We start from the raw sequence: 17,643 nt of genomic DNA, 5'->3' as shown, positions 1-17,643 counted from the left end.
GTAATAAACCTACAGTTAGACAATATGTTGAAGGTCCATTGCAGAATGAGGGGATATCCCCCTATCTGGACTTTGTAACAATCCCACGGCACAGGTTTATTTTGCTAAGGATTCGGCTCAATTATATCCCTTGCATGTTGGGCCACCCTGCTAGTATCTTTTCTTCGAACGATCTCCTGTGTTGCCCCTGTGATGGCACTTCACGACAGTCTGATTTGCACATCTTTTTTTCTGTAAATGTTATTGTATCCAACGGAAAAAGTTCTTAATTCCACTTTTACGTAAGCACAATTTTAGACAATGTTGTGTGTGGCTCTGTATTTTTTATGTATGCTGCCTGATCCGCTAACCTGTTACAGTGTTGCCTCTTTTTTATGTATGTGTCTCAAATCCAGGAAATCATTGATTGACTGATACTGATGAATTGCTTCTTTTAACATTTTTAATAGTGAGGTTTACAACTTTTATGATTAACTTGTATGAATCGAATAAAGTAATTTTGATGATGATGGTGTCAGGTTTTGCCGTTGTTTATCCTCGGGATTGTATTGATGCTCAAAAGGGGCCCACCTCTAGATCATCCCTAGTCCGGCTATAGTTCACAGACTTTAAAGGAGATCAAGCGGGGGAAAAAAAAAGAAGTCCGGAGGGGAACAGCTGGGCTGGTGAAACTGGAGACCTGCAATACATACAAAGCACGAAATAAGTGGTATATCCCCTGAGTTACCAACTCGCTATGCTATGCACATTATGAGCAACACCTCACCTGTAAGGCAAACAGGAAAGACCGTAGTGAGAGTGAATTAGAACAGGCTTCTTCTCATTCCCTAGGTATGCCTATAGTAACAGAGAAAAAAGAGAATATAATTATTGGCTTCCCTTCTACCCTTTAGCCGTTACGGAAGGTATGCTAGATCAACCTACCCCAAATCAGGACTGAGGAAGACCATGAAGCCCATAGAACCAGAAAGACCTCTAATTCACTCTTCTCCAAAATTAATAGACGAAAGTAAAAGATGAACCCACTGGTTAATTCACCAATAGTTCTTGATATCCCCTCCGGGGTGTGGATCGATAATTGGGAATCAGGAGTCCAGAGTATGGCATACCAACATTACACACACCCTTCACGGCTCATGCACACCTACGTACATAGATCTGTGAAAATTTTATACTCAGATGACCGAGTACAAAAAGCAGCCCAGAACAGTACAAGAGAAAACCAATGTTAGTTGCAGATCCTTCTCTGCAACCGCAACTCAGAGAAAACGCTATCCTTGACGGTGAAATGGCAAGAACCCCTATGTGTCCCGAACAGACGGAAAACAAACCCCACAGCGAAGACCTGAAACGAGGGTTCCGATTACCAGTTGCGGGCGCTTCCTAAGCCCCACCGTGTAATCCAACGATGTTCACAGGTACCGGAGACTGAAGAACAGCGGGTGACTTCAGGATCACACCCGGATGAAAACGAGAGGCGATAACCCCGCACGCCACCTCGGGCGCTTCCAAAGCCCCGCCAAGTAATCCAAAGGTTAGCAGCCACAAGAACACGGAACGATTCCGTCAAGCCAAGTACAAAGAATAATCGGCAACGCGTCCTCTGTTGGTGCCGTATTATCCTGTTTCCTGTTGCCCGGCGTCATACTGCAGCGCCACCTCAGGCATCATGGGAACTGTAGTTTTTAGACCCTGCAAAGTCCGTTTTTTCCGCAGGCAGTGATTTACCAGCGGCCGGGGAATCCTGACAGGACGCCCCCCCCTACCACAAGGTTCACTGACTGCCACCAGGTTTGCCAGGATGCGCTCTGTGGAACTTGCGCACCAATCTGGGGGCGTGCACCGCAGCCACAGGCTCCCAGGAGTCCTCCTCAGGCCCTTATCCTTTCCAGGACACCAGATATTGGAGCCTACCACGTACTCTCCGGGAGTCCAGGATGCATCTCACCTCATATTCCACATCACCACACACTCTCACAGGGGTAGCGGCACGCCCACTAGGACACCCAGCCGGTTTGAGTAGGGAAACATGGAACACCGGGTGTATCCTGAAATGCACAGGAAGGCGCAGTTTTACAGCTACAGGGTTAATGTGTCTGATCACTTGGTAAGGGCCAATGAACCTGGGGTTGAATACGCTATACTTGCGGAAACGGATGTTGCGAGTAGATAACCACACCCAGTCACCTTTGCTGTATTCTGGACATGACCGGCGATGTTTATCAGCCTGAGCCTTATATTTCTGTTTCGCTCTTTCCAGGTTATTTCGTGCTTGTATCATGGTTTTCCGTAGCTGCACCAATCTGGAACGCAAGTTAGGAATTCTAATCTCAGGGGAAGGGGCACTCAAAGGGGCAAACCGTGGGTGAAAACCATACGTACAAAAAAACGGGGTGTACGACGTAGAGGTATGTATTGCATCGTTGTACGCTACCTGAGCTGTCAATAGCCTGTCAACCCATGCCTCGGTGGTGGTGTCCACAAAACAACGTAAGTATTGCTTGAGGGTTTGATTTAACCTTTCGGTCTGGCCATCCGTTTGGGGATGAAAGCTGGTGGATAATGATGAGGTAATGCCTAGCTTTCCACACCATGCCTTCCAAAACTGTGCAGTGAACTGTGCCCCCCTGTCGGACACTATGACCCTGGGGAGCCCATGTAACCTGACCACGTGTATGAGCAACATATGGGCTAATTGGCAAGCAGTAGGTACCCCTTTACTCGCGATGAAGTGGCCCATCTTAGTTAGATAATCTACGACTACGATGATCGCGGTCATGCCTTGATCTTTGGGGAGTCCCACTACAAAGTCTACGGAGAAGCTTTCCCAGGGACTCACAGGAGTTGGCATGGTTTGCAGAAGTCCTTGTGTAGGACGATGATCGCTCTTGGCCTGAGAACAAACGGTACACCTCTTTACCCATGCAAGCACATCAGGGCGGATGGTTGGCCACCAGAAAGTTCGAAGCATTTTCTCCAGTGTCTTCGTTCCTCCCGTATGTCCGGCACATGGAAGATCGTGACACCACTGGAAGGCCTGTTTCCGTAATGCGAGTGTAGGAAGGAGCAGCTGTGGGCCTTTCCTTGGCAACCCTTGTTGGAGTCTCCACTCCGGATGTAGTCGAATCCATGTTTTCCAGGCAAAGCTTTGTATGCCCCTCTTGATCTTGTGAAGAAAATCCTCCGTGTGTACCACTCCCACCACCTTTAGGGGTTCAATGATGCTTTTTTCTGGTGTGAAGCGCACCACCTGGTTGTTCTCCTGACGGGTCAGTGCATCCGCCTTCCTGTTTTCACAACCTGGACGAAAAGTGACCAAAAAATTATATTCAGCAAAAAATAACATCCAGCGGAGTTGTCTGGGGGTTAGGTGACGGGCTGCTCGCATAAACTGCAGGTTCCGGTGGTCTGTATATACTGTTATTTGCTGAGAAGCACCCATTAACCAATGCCTCCATTCGACGAATGCATCCTTTATGGCTAATAGTTCTTTCTCTGCTATGGTGTAGTTGCACTCTGCAGAGTTTAATTTGCGGGACATGAAGGCAATGGGGTGCAGATGGCCTGTATTCTCGTTTCGTTGTGAGAGGACTGCCCCTATTGCAAGTTCTGAGGCGTCGGCTTCTACCACAAAAGGGAGCTTTGGATCGGCATGAGTTAATACGGGTGCTGAGGTGAACGCAGCTTTCAATTGATCAAAGGCTGTTTATTCTGTAATTCCCCACTCAAAGGGTATGTTTTTTCTAGTTAACCTAGTGAGCGGAGTCACCTTTTCAGAGAAGTGGGAGATGAATCTCCTGTAGAAATTCGCAAATCCGAGGAGGCTTTGAATGTCTTTGACGCTGTTAGGTGTAGGCCACTCCACGATTGCTCGTACCTTCCTCTCTGCCATCACCTGTCCTGAAGGAGTGAGCATGACCCCTAGGAATTCTACGGAAGTCACATGGAATTCACACTTTGTCAGCTTACAGTACAGATGATGCTGTTGTAGTACTTGGAGAACCTAACACACATGTCCTTGGTGTTCCTGGTCGCTGTTTGAATAGATAAGGATGTCATCTATGTAGACCACTACAAAGATGTCTAGGAATTCCCTTAAAACCTCGTTCAGGAAAAATTGGAAGGAGGCCGGAGCGTTACAAAGCCCAAAGGGCATCACGAGATATTCGAAGAGCCCGTACCGCGTCTTAAAAGCTGTTTTCCACTCGTCGCCTCTTCGCATGCGTACCAAGTGATAGGCTCCTCTGAGGTCCAATTTTGTGTATATGTTGGCTGCTCGTACTTGCTCCAAAAGCACAGGTATCAGGGGACCGGGTACTGATTTTTGATGGTTATGGCATTCAATGCCCTGTAGTCGATGCAGCAGCGTAGCTCCCCATTAGCTTTAGGTATGAAGAAGAGTGGGAAGGCCGCGGGAGACCTTGAAGGTCGAATGAATCCCAACTTAAGGAGAGTGTCCAAGTACTCCCGAAGATGCTCCGTTTCAGGTTGAGAGAGAGCGTATATTCTCCCGCAAGGGATCACAGACCCTGGCACCAACTCAATCCGGCAATCGTATTCCCGATGTGGTGGGAGCACCTCGGCCTTGCTCTTGCTGAAGACTTCCCCGTACTCCTGGTAACACCTGGGTAGTGACACTTCTTTTTCTGCGGCAGTAGAAACGCAATGTGTGAGAGCCAGGACCTCAGCAGGTCGGACGTGTTCCCCGATGCATTGTTCTTGACAGTACAGGGAGAGGAACTCCAAAGACCTTTCCGTCCACCGAATGGTTGGTTCATGTTTCTTTAACCAGGGGAGTCCCCGGATCACCCCATATTGAGGTGCATAAATAAGGTTAAACGATAAATGTTCTCTATGGTAACCCCCATACCAGAGCTCATACTCCGGTGTATGTTGAGTGATCGGACCAGATTCCAGAACATGTCCGTCCACCGCGAACACCGCTTCCGGGACTTGTTTTGTAACAGGAGTCACTCCCAGTCTTCGAGCTTCCTCTATATCCATGAAACAGCCGGTAGCACCCGAATCGACCATAGCTCGGATGTTCTTTGGGGTTTGATCTATCCACAATTCCATTTCCAAGAAAAATAGATGGTTTCCCATGGGTATGTCTTCTGTCACTGAAGGGATGAACTGGATGCTTGAGTCGCTCCCTTCCACTAAACTCAAGCTTTGGAGTTTTCCGACTCCTTTTCCACGGAGGACGCAGCCATTTGCCCGGTACGATAACGACCTCCTTTAGGTTTGACTGGGCATTCGCGCAAGAAATGTCCTTTTTTGCCACAGTAAAGACAAAGCCCATTCTTGCGCCGATGTTCTCTTTCATTGGGTGTCAGAGACGCCCTGACTGCCCCTATTTCCATCGGTTCCGTCTTTCCTTCTGGTTTGTCACCACTGGCCTGTTTCTCTCCCAGGACTAACGGTCTGTCTCTTCTTCCTTGTTCTCCCTTCCGTTCTCTTAACCGGTGATCCAATCTCATGGCCAAATTGATAAGGGCAGCACACGTGGTAGGTTGGGGGTCAACCTGTGCAATGACGTCCTTCAGGTTTTCTGTGAGTCCCTGGTAAAACAAGACCGTTTGCTTTGCTTCAGGCCAATCGGTTTCGGACACTAATCTCCGAAAGTGATTCAAGTATGTGACTAGATCTGACGATCCCTGTTTGAGTAAGAGCAGTTCTTTATCTGCCGAAAATGTTTCAGCTCTCCTGTCAAACGTCTGTTCGAATTCAGCTCGAAACAAATCCCAATCATACAGAATGGGGTTATTACTCCTGACAATAGGGACAGCCCACTGCACTGCTTCTCCACCCAAATAAGAAATCAAAAATGAGACCCTTGCTTGATTTGTCAGAAAGCTTTTGGGTTAAACTTTACATGTGAAATGTAACATAACCTGGGTCATAAAAACCTGTACCTTTTTTCTGTCCCCTAAGAAACGTTCAGGGGGGCCAACGGGACTGGAGAAGGCATTTCCACCACTACCGAAGCAGGCGGAGGGCTACCCGCATCAAAAGGGTTTCTCTGTAATGCGTCGACCCTAGCTTGCAGAGCAGCCGTTTCTTGACGAGAAGCAGCGAGCTCTGTCTGTACCCGGCCTAAGGCATCTAACACATCATCTAGTGAGGCCATCCCAGCTTCAATACAATCAGGGGGACAAAAACTCGTGGGCCGATTATTCTGTCAGGTTTTGCCGTTGTTTATCCTCGGGATTGTATTGATGCTCAAAAGGGGCCCACCTCTAGATCATCCCTAGTCCGGCTATAGTTCACAGACTTTAAAGGAGATCAAGCGGGGGAAAAAAAAAGAAGTCCGGAGGGGAACAGCTGGGCTGGTGAAACTGGAGACCTGCAATACATACAAAGCACGAAATAAGTGGTATATCCCCTGAGTTACCAACTCGCTATGCTATGCACATTATGAGCAACACCTCACCTGTAAGGCAAACAGGAAAGACCGTAGTGAGAGTGAATTAGAACAGGCTTCTTCTCATTCCCTAGGTATGCCTATAGTAACAGAGAAAAAAGAGAATATAATTATTGGCTTCCCTTCTACCCTTTAGCCGTTACGGAAGGTATGCTAGATCAACCTACCCCAAATCAGGACTGAGGAAGACCATGAAGCCCATAGAACCAGAAAGACCTCTAATTCACTCTTCTCCAAAATTAATAGACGAAAGTAAAAGATGAACCCACTGGTTAGTTCACCAATAGTTCTTGATATCCCCTCCGAGGTGTGGATCGATAATTGGGAATCAGGAGTCCAGAGTATGGCATACCAACATTACACACACCCTTCACGGCTCATGCACACCTACGTACATAGATCTGTGAAAATGTTATACTCAGATGACCGAGTACAAAAAGCAGCCCAGAACAGTACAAAAGAAAACCAATGTTAGTTGCAGATCCTTCTCTGCAACCGCAACTCAGAGAAAACGCTATCCTTGACGGTGAAATGGCAAGAACCCCTATGTGTCCCGAACAGACGGAAAACAAACCCCACAGCGAAGACCTGAAACGAGGGTTCCGATTACCAGTTGCGGGCGCTTCCTAAGCCCCACCGTGTAATCCAACGATGTTCACAGGTACCAGAGACTGAAGAACAGCGGGTGACTTCAGGATCACACCCGGATGAAAACGAGAGGCGATAACCCCGCACGCCACCTCGGGCGCTTCCAAAGCCCCGCCAAGTAATCCAAAGGTTAGCAGCCACAAGAACACGGAACGATTCCGTCAAGCCAAGTACAAAGAATAATCGGCAACGCGTCCTCTGTTGGTGCCGTGTTATCCTGTTTCCTGTTGCCCGGCGTCATACTGCAGCGCCACCTCAGGCATCATGGGAACTGTAGTTTTTAGACCCTGCAAAGTCCGTTTTTTCCGCAGGCAGTGATTTACCAGCGGCCGGGGAATCCTGACAGATGGTATGCACCTGGCCCTTCCTCACTGCTACCTCTAACCTACACTGTGGAAGACCGTCGACACATAGACCACTAACCATCTTTAACATAAGGGTACATATCTAACTGTGTCCTGAGTACTAAATAGCACTGACCACAACTCCGTAAGTCAACTACAGCACCAGACTCCCTTCAATCACAATCAAATTTCCATATGCAAGGCCGGCGATACTTAGTCCCACTAACCCTCTGTAACACCAGCCGATCCCTCATGTGTAACTGAGTCCTAAATAGCACTGACTCTAACTTCCTGGCAGTGACCATAGCACCTCATTCCCTTTGATTAGTGAAGAGTATTTAAAGATTGAAATCTGCCGACAAGTGGTGCCACTGTACCTGCACTACGCAGGCCGTGGGTCCACCAACGTATGCACAAGGCTGTAGACCCTTCCTCATCGCTACATCTGACCTGCACTAGAGTCAGCAGTCTTCACAATTCAGATACAGTCCCGATTCCACATGACACAGTACAGTACGCAAGACACATTGCTCCCAGTGCGACCTGTCCACATCAAACATCATCACAGGCTCCTACACTCTCAATGCTTCTGGTAGCTCTAACCCTATTTAACACAAACAAATCCCACTTGCCTAACTGTGTCCTGAGTCTGTGACCCCAACTTCGTGTCAGCGACCACAGCACCTCACTCCCTACGATTAGTGAGGAATTTTTACAGATTGAAGTCTGCCGACAAGTGGTACGACTGAACCTACACAACGCATGTCACGGATCTTCAGGCTCCTCAGGATCAGGACGATGCTCAAGGGGGTCCACCTCCCGATTTCCACGCACTCTGACTAATCTCCAAATATCACAGAGCACAGGAGTAATCAAGCAAGGGAAAAAGGTTTAGGGTGGGAACAGCGTTGGAAGAGGGATACCTGTAACAAAAGAAACAACACAATTTACAAACTGTAATCACCTAACTACTCTCATATGATTCTCGCTAGGCGTGACTCCTTACCCAATATATATACCAGGAGATGAACCCTTCTTCTCTTCTCACGACAAGATACGTCTCTTACCATGGAATAGGTCCCGTCTATGATACAAAACACTGGATTATTATGTGAAGTATGATTAACCCTATGTAACCAGATCAAACCCTTCCCATACGTACCAGCATTCATCCACCCTAGAAACAATAGAAGGTAGTCTCCAACCGCTACGTAAAATAGAATTTTATTTCTTCCGAAACATATCAGACTCAAACTTCAGAGGCTCCACTGAATTACCAGAACATTAGCCCATCCGGTCAGGAAAAGGGGTGAAGACTATAACCCAACATGCTCTGTACTTCAGCAAGGCTTTAGAGCAAATTGGATGCAAATAAAGAAACAAAGAGTAAAGGAATAAGTTGTGAATCAGATCATCGGTTCCAGATGAATCTGATCGTACCAGAACTGGATGTCCTCGCCTCTCTACTAAGAAGCAATCGTCACAGCTTTCCTGCAGGAATAGATAAACCAGCCCAGGGAGGGGGCAATCCTCGCGTCTCCCTGAGTATCACTGAGATTATGAACGGAGCTGTCGAGGAGAAACAAATGCATCAGGGCTCGGGAGGGTACAATCCTCGCGTCTCCCTCAATAGTCCAGACAACGAAAGGAGAGTGCCAAGGGTAACCACTCATCCAAGCGATTACCAGGAAACAAAGTCGTCAGGACTCAGGAGGGGGCAATCTGCGCTTCTCCCGGTCCCGCCGAGAGAAACAGAATCGAACACAGAAGGCGTTCCCGCTTGTTGAGCGGAACACGCATCCAACGGAAAGTGGCAGCGATAGCTCGCGTGTCCATGTGTCTCGTCCGAGAGCACAAGTCCGGTGGACAGAACGCTCCACGGGAAATCTGGATGTCCATCAACTCCAAAACAACCAGGAAACAAGAATCACGTGCAACGCTCCCAGAGTGTCACGTGACTTTAAGCACTTTTGGTTCCTCCCAGAAGGATGGCCTTATGGAAGTTGTAGTCCAGTCCATTGTACTTCAGTTTAGGTAGGCACATAAGTCATACCCTGACAGTACGCCCCCCTTTCAAGTGCCTCCTAGTGTCAGGCTATCCTGGATTATGGGAGAAAAACAAACAAACCTCCCGAGGAGCATGAACCTCGGTACTAGGTTCCCATGAGTCGTCCTCTGACTGATACCCCTCTGACTGATACCCCTCCCAAGAAATCAGAAACCACAGCCGTCCCTGGCGGTAACGGGAATCCAAGATATGACGCACCTCTTACTCCAGGTGACCATCTCTCAACACCGGTGGTGCCGCATTCCGACGCGCACTCCTCGCGGGTCTCAGCAGGCTGCAATGGAACACAGGATGTATCCTTAAGGAAGCTGGCAACTTCAATTTGTAGGCCACTGGATTGATCCTTCGAAGTATGGGATAGAGACCAATGTATCGAGGGTGGAAGATACTGCGTTAACGAAAGCGTATGTTCTTCGTAGAGAGCCAGACTTTATTGCCCACCTGATACATAGGACCGTCTTGCCTGTGAAGATCTGCCCATTTCTTGTAAGAAGTTTTAGCTCGGTCCAGCGTCGTACGGATTCATTGATGTGTTCTCAAGAAGGATTGCACGTGAGCAGAGACCGAGGGATGGTTCTGTACTTCACTCGGGATCACCAGAGGTAGCGTGTTGGCATGGAAACCAGAGTTTGCCGGAAACTGTGTTTCGCCGGTCGAGCTGTGCCAGGCATTGTTGTAGGACAGTTCCGCCAACCATAGCAGAGATAACCAGGATTGTGCAGCCTCTTCCGAGTAACTTCTTAGATACTTCTTGAGGGTCTGATTTAATCGTTCAGTTTTTCCGTCCATTTGAGGATGTAAGCTGGTGAACAGAGTGTCTTCAACATGGAGAGCCTTGCACCACATGTGCCAGAGTCGAGACACGAACTGAGGACCTCTATTGGAAATTATGACCCTTGGGATACCGTGAAGTCTTACCACATGGGTGAGCAACAGCTGAGCAGTTTGACTTGCAGAAGGTAGGTTCTTACAGGGGATACAATGACCCATTTTGGTCAAAGTTTCGATCACTACCAGGATCGCGTTGCATCCCTGATCTTTGGGTAATCCTACAACGAAATCCAGACTGATGGTGTGCCATGGTTGAGATGGTGTGGGTAGAGTCATGAGCTTTCCTTTACTCTTGGTTTGTTCTCCCTTGGCCCGGGCATATGTCTCGCATTGTCCCACCCAAAGATCAATGTCCTTGGCCATGCCATTCCACCAGAAGTTACGTTTCACTAGATGCAAGGTTTTTGTGTTTCCGGAATGGCCTGCTAGTATGGCATCATGACACCAGTTAAATGCCTGTAAATGAAGAGAGTGTGTAGGCAAGTACAGTCTATTGTCATACAGAGGGACACCATGTGTCAATGTTCGGTTTCTGTTTTGTTCTGCCCAGACTTGCCACTGGGCCTGTGAACGATGACTGGTGACTTGAACCAGGAAATGTTCCACTGTGACTGTGCAAAGAACCTTTGTTGGAGGAATGATTGCTCGCTGCTCTTCTTGTTGGGTGGTGCTTTTTTCTCCTAGCCGGGATAGTGAATCCGCCTTTCAGTTGTCCGAACCAGGATGAAAGGTGATCACAAATTCGTAGTCCGCGAAAAAAAGCATCCAACGCATTTGGCGTTATGATAAATGGGAGCGGTCTTCATGAACTGAAGATTGTGAAGATTGGAGTAAACCGTAATGGGATGCTGCGCACCCCAAAGATAGTGTCTCCACTCCTGAAAGGCTTTTTTGATGGCCAGTAGTTCTTTTTCTGCCACAGTGTAATTCTGTTCAGCCGCATTCAGTTTCTTAGACAGAAACACCACCTGATGCATTTGCCCAGTAGAATGTCTCTGTGGGATAGTACCGCCCCTACCGCCAGATTCGAAGCATCTGCCTCGACCCACAACCACCCACAACCTATCCCCCGAAGAAAATGGAACAAAATCACCACAGACCAACTCCTCACATCGCTCAACCAAAACCCACCCGCCCTTTCATCGGACCCAAACCAAGCTGCCATCAAATTCAAACAATGGATCACTCACAGCGCTGACGAACTAGCACCCTTGAAAAACCATCTCACCAATCAAAACAATAAAAAGGCCCCATGGTTCAATGATGACCTTAAGAAATCCAAAAAGCTATGCTGCACGCTTGAGAAGAATTGGAGAAAAAACCCAACCTTCGACAACATGACCACACTCAAGGAAGCCACCCGCAAACACCACCAGCTGATCCGATCCACGAAGAAATCAGCATTCAAGAACCGACTTGACAACAACGCCCATAACAGCAAGGAACTATTCAACATCGTCAAAGAATTCACCAACCCCACTGCATCCTCAAACGACATCAGTCCCTCCCAAGACCTCTGCGACTCGTTATCCTCCTTCTTCTACAACAAAATTGCCGACATACACAACAGCTTCGAAAACCGCTCCAACAGACAACCCTCTCCACCCCCCTCAGAACCTAAACAGACCTCTAACTACCTCAGCGCCTGGAACCCAATGACTACTGAAGACACCATCCGCCTAATGAACTCCATCCACTCTGGATCGCCAACCGACCCATGTCCCCACCATATCTTCAATAAAGCAGACTCCATCATCGCACCCTATCTCCGTGATATCATCATCTGCTCCTTCATCTCTGCCACCTTCCCAGAAAGCTGGAAACATGCCGAAGTCAGCGCCCTCCTGAAAAAACCCACAGCAGACCCATCTGAACTTAAAAACTACCGCCCCATATCCCTCCTCCCATTCCCGGCCAAAGTCATCGAGAAAGCAGTCAATAGCCAACTCGCCGCGATCGGGGAATCCAACAACTTCCTCGATCCCTCTCAGTCCGGCTTTCGAGCCAAACACAGCACTGAAACCGCCCTCATCGCAGCAACTGACGACATCCGAACATTACTGGACAAGGGAGAAACAGTGGCCCTCATCCTACTCGACCTTTCCGCCGCCTTCGACACAGTATGTCATAGCACACTCATACAGCGCCTCAACAACGTCGGAATACAAGGATAAGCCTTAGATTGGATCATCTCGTTCCTCGCCGAAAGAACTCAGAGAGTCCACCTCCCCCATTCAAATCAGAAGCCACCGAAGTCATCTGTGGTGTTCCACAAGGATCTTCACTCAGCCCCACCCTCTTCAACGTATACATGAGTCCCCTCGCATCCATCGCGCGCCAACACAACCTCAACATCATCTCCTACGCAGACGACACCCAGCTCATCCTCTCCCTCACCAAAGGCCCAAACACCGCCAAAACCAACCTACACAAAGGAATGAAAGAAGTAGCCGAATGGATGAAGAACAGCCGTTTAAAACTTAACTCGGACAAAACGGAAGTCCTCATCTTAGGATCATCCCCCTCTGCCTGGGATGACTCATGGTGGCCACCGGCCCTAGGTACAGCACCCATACCTACAGATCACGCACGTAACCTGGGCTTCATCCTAGACTCCTCCCTCTCGATGACCAGACAAGTCAACGCCGTCTCATCTTCATGCTTCAACATCCTATGCATGCTCAAAAAAATCTTCCGCTGGATCCCCACCGAAACAAGAAAGACAGTCACCCACGCACTGGTCACCAGCCAATTGGATTATGGAAATACCCTCTACGCCGGGACCACAGCCAAACCACAGAAAAAACTCCAACGCATCCAAAACGCCTCAGCTAGACTCATACTGGACATTCCCCGTCATGCTCACATTTCCGGTCACCTGAAGGATCTCCACTGGCTCCCCGTCAACAAGAGAATAACGTTCCGTCTCCTCACCCACGCACACAAGGCCCTTTACAAACTAGGACCCGAATGCCTCAACACACGACTGTCCTTCTACTCACCCACCCGCCAACTACGATTGTCCAATAAAGCCCTCGCCGCTATTCCGCGCATCCACAGATCCACCATGGGAGGAAGATCCTTCTCCTACTTAGCGGCCAAGTCCTGGAATTCTCTCCCCACTCACCTCCGACTTACACAGAACCACCTCTCCTTCAGAAAGCAACTAAAAACCTGGCTATTCGATAAGTAATGCACCCACCCTCCCTCAAGCGCCTTGAGACCCTCTGGGTGAGTAGTGCGCTATACAAATTCCTTAACTTGAACTTGAACTTGCCTCTACGATGAAGGGTATATCCAGTTGTGGATGTCTCAGGATGGGAGCAGTACTGAATGCTTTTTTCAGTTGTTCAAAGGCCTCCATGGCTTCTGATGTCCCCTCAAAACAAATGCCTTTCTGTAACAATCTAGTGACTGGTGATGCCAACTGCAAAAACTGTGAGATAAATCTCCTGTAGTAGTTGGAAACCCCAGGAAACACTGCACATCTTTCACACATGTAGGAACAGGCCAGTGCTGAACCGCCTTGACTTTTCTTTCAGCCATTCGGAAACCTCTAGGATTTAGGATGACTCCCAAGAACTCCACCTTAGTAACACTAAACTCACATTTACTGAGTTTGCATTAAAGACTGTTGTCAAGTAGTTTCCTGAGGATCATGATGACGTGACTCATATGCTGTGCTCGTGAAACCGAATAGACCAGGATGTCATCTATGTAAACTACGATGAATTAGTCCATGTATTCCTTCAGCACATCATTGAGGAAGTATTGGAAAGCCGCCGGAGCGTTGCACAACCCGAACGGCATGACCAGATACTCCTACAACCAATATCTAGTCTTGAACGCCGTCTTCCACTCATCGCCCTCGCGTATTCTTACCAAGTGGTAGGCCCCTCTGAGGTCCAACCAAGTATATATGTTGGCCTACCTTACTTGGTCCAGCAAGACCGGGATGAGTGGAAAAGGATATCGATTCCGCACCGTGTTTCTATTCAAGAGGCGATAATCGATACAGGTCCTCAATTCACCATTTGCTTTAGCTGTAAAGAACAAAGACGAGGCAGAGGGAGAACGGGAAGGGCGAATGACACCTAGGGTACTGAAATGTTCTAGATATTCTTGTAGGCGTCTGGTTTCTGGCTCTGATAGAGCGTAAACCCTGCATGACGGTAGAATCGGCCCATCTACCAGATCAATGCGACAATCTTATTCACGGTTTGGGGGCAGGTTTTCAGCCTTGATCTCACAGAACACTTCCTTATATTCCCTGTATTCTGATGGCAATTCCACTTCTTTTTCGGCAGCGGTGGCTACCTGAAAAATGCTTGCTAAGGCTAGGTATGGGACTCCGTTTTCTGCAGGCAAAAGGTTTGGCATTCGATGGATAGAAATCGGATGGTTTTGAGTCTCCAATCCATCATGGGATTATGTTGCCAAAGCCATGGCATACCCAAAATCACTTCATAGTGGGGTGCCTCGATGATGTTCAATCCTACAGATTCCACATGGTCTTGTGAACCAACCCCACTGCCTCTGTGTGCTCTGTCGTTGGGCCAGAATTTAACGGGGTGCCATCAACCGCCAACACAGTTTCAGGTTTGAGGTTGGTGACTCTCACCAATCCCAAACAACGTACCAACCCTTCATCGATGAAGTTTCCTGGAATCTATCATGCTCCACACAGGGTATTGTTGTTCTCCTGTCCGTAGAACCATGGACAAAACAATATATGTCTCTGTATTCTTTGAATCAGTGACCGCCAAGGAAGTCAGTCGCCACTCTTTCTCTTCCGATCCTTTTCCCAATTCACCATTCTCTTTTAGTATGGGATTCTCTACAACTGTGAGTGCAACCTTTTTTCCAGCATAGAAGGTATTGTGTTTCTTTGGTTTCAGAGTACACTCCCTAACATAGTGTCCCTTCTTGCCGCAATACATGCAAAGGCCCTGAGTCCTACGACTTTCCATCTCTGCTTGGGATACAGGAGCCCTAATTGCCCCTATGTCCATGGGTTCTGGTGTGTTTTCACTGGAGCCAGGGGATGAACGATTTTCAGGTTCCATTCCTCCCTGAGCTCTTTCTCCTCTCCTACGGTCACCTCCCCTCTCTGCTAGGCGGTGATCCAACCTTAAGGTCAGATTGATCAAGTAAAGACAAGTGGTAGGTTGCGGATCTATTTGAGCCAGCACGTCCTTGATCATACAGTGCCATTCTCTTCTCCTCTGGCCAGGCGGTCTCCACCACTAACCGGTTGAAAGTGGTCATGTAGGTAATCAAGTCTTTTTCACCCTGTCTTAACTCTAGGGGCTCTCTGTCGGCACTGAGAGTAGTAGCCCTTCGATCAAACACTTGGGCAGCTAAGGGGGGTTGAATGACGGCGCTGTCCCGCTGGGGCCACGGGACATGGCGCGAGGGCAGGCAGCAGCACTGGCGGCCGGAAGCGCCTCGGGGCATCGAAGGAATGGCGCCAATGCCGCGCTCGTCAAGGGATTCCCTCAGGCACCTTAGGGGGCACAGCACAGCGCTTGGCACCAAACCAGGTGAGCGCTTGGAGGGGATTTCACAGCGCTACGGGGCGGGGTCAGTCACGCCTCCATGTGGCAATCCAGCGCTCATTGCAGGCAGGGCAGGCAGTCTCAGATACAGCGCTGGACAGGGGACAGGACATAGCGCTTTTCACACAATTCAGCAGGGACTGCAGGCAGGTTGGGGTGCAAAGCAAGTCAGTCAGGGGGAGACAGGTAGGGCAAGATGGGCCCAGATGGAGGCAGGAAGTGCGCAGGGTAGCACAGTCCAGTACCTGGTCGATCCCCCAGCAGTCTCTGGTCAAAGGCAAGTAGTCTTCTCGGCGCTTGGATGGTTCTGCGCCCTTAAGTGATGTTTCTTGAAGAGGGGGGGGGTTGAGTTGGAGGCTTGCTGAGTTTTCCTCAGGTCACTGCAGATGGACCCTGGGGTTCCCTACCACTGGGCCAGATCAGGGGGCTTGTCTAGGATACCTCACTCAACTTAAGAGGCAGCACCTAAATCCTGTCACTCCCAGTGGCATAAGTTCCTGACTAGGCCCTCCCGCCTAAATCTCCTGCGTGGGTTCCCCAGGTCAGTGATGCCCCAACTGACTAGAAAAAGTTCCCTCCCTTGCTTAAGTATGCCCAGGTCAGGTGACCACTCTCTAAGGCGGCAAAAATAAGCTCCGCCTTTCTTCTGGAAGGTTCCAGGAGCTTCCCCACTCTACCTATGGACAGGGGATGGGAGGCTGGCATTGCAACAATGTATGGGGATCCAGCCAGCTCCTGGCAGCTAGGGTGCTACACTAAAAGACCACGCTGCAGTAGCAGGGGCCAGTGGCAGCCATGTTTGTAGTAGAGAGCACCTGCACCCTAACACAGATTAGCCATGAAAAGGTGCCCGAAGACCTAAGGGCCACCAAAAAGAAGGTGGGAAAAATGAGGCAAGGGCGAAAAAAACAGGGATAGACCACCCTAGGGCTGACAGGTCTAACAATCATCCTGACCAGGAGGAGGAGTTTTCGTGGGTACTTGATTCTGTCATGGATCTTCGGACTCCTCAGGATCAGGACGATGCTCAAAGGGAACCACCTCCTGATTTCCCCGCACTCTGACTAATCTCAAAATATCACAGAGCACAGGAGTAATCAAGCACATACTGGAGGTACCTGGTGGACGAGTTGGCCCCCAGGGAACCTCTGGATTGAAGATGAATTAATTCCCCAACTTAATTGGTGAAGCACCGCATTTCGCGGGTCCCTCGCCAGTGTCTTGACGGCGGCCATATTGGGTGAGGGGTGAGTTACAGCGCGGTCTAGTCCTCACTTAGGAGGCGTGACCAACATAAATTGGAGGCAAATCTTAGGCGCGGTCTTAATTAGCCTAGCGCACTCCTTGGCAGCGCTTCGTTACTGGCAGCTCTTCCTAATTTTAATACTCCCGTTTTTTGTCTCTTTGTTATTTTGTGTTAGCGCAATTATTTCAAAACAACAACAAGAGCAGACCAGGTCTTGGAATAGTGTGTCACTATGCCACTACCTCTGAAACAGTAAGATGCACATGTGTATAAATGTTGTTGGAAGTTGTTAGACACACAAGGCTAGGAAGAAGTCCCATCAGACCACCCTGCTGGTGGAGTTTACGTCATGTGGGACTTGCTGATCAGTCATTCCCACACTCAGCCATATAGTGCTGTAGTGGAAAAGAATGTCAGCGATCCAGCCATGATGGTTTGTCATGAAGTGGACTGAGTAAAGTGCAGTGCTCAAAGATAATGTGATAAATTTAAAAATGGCTACGCTGGCCCAGAGAGAAGGTGCA

Source organism: Lissotriton helveticus, chromosome 3_1 (assembly GCF_964261635.1).
Source record: "Lissotriton helveticus chromosome 3_1, aLisHel1.1, whole genome shotgun sequence".
Lineage (NCBI taxonomy): Eukaryota > Metazoa > Chordata > Amphibia > Caudata > Salamandridae > Lissotriton > Lissotriton helveticus.
Note: the sequence above shows the minus strand (reverse complement) of the source record.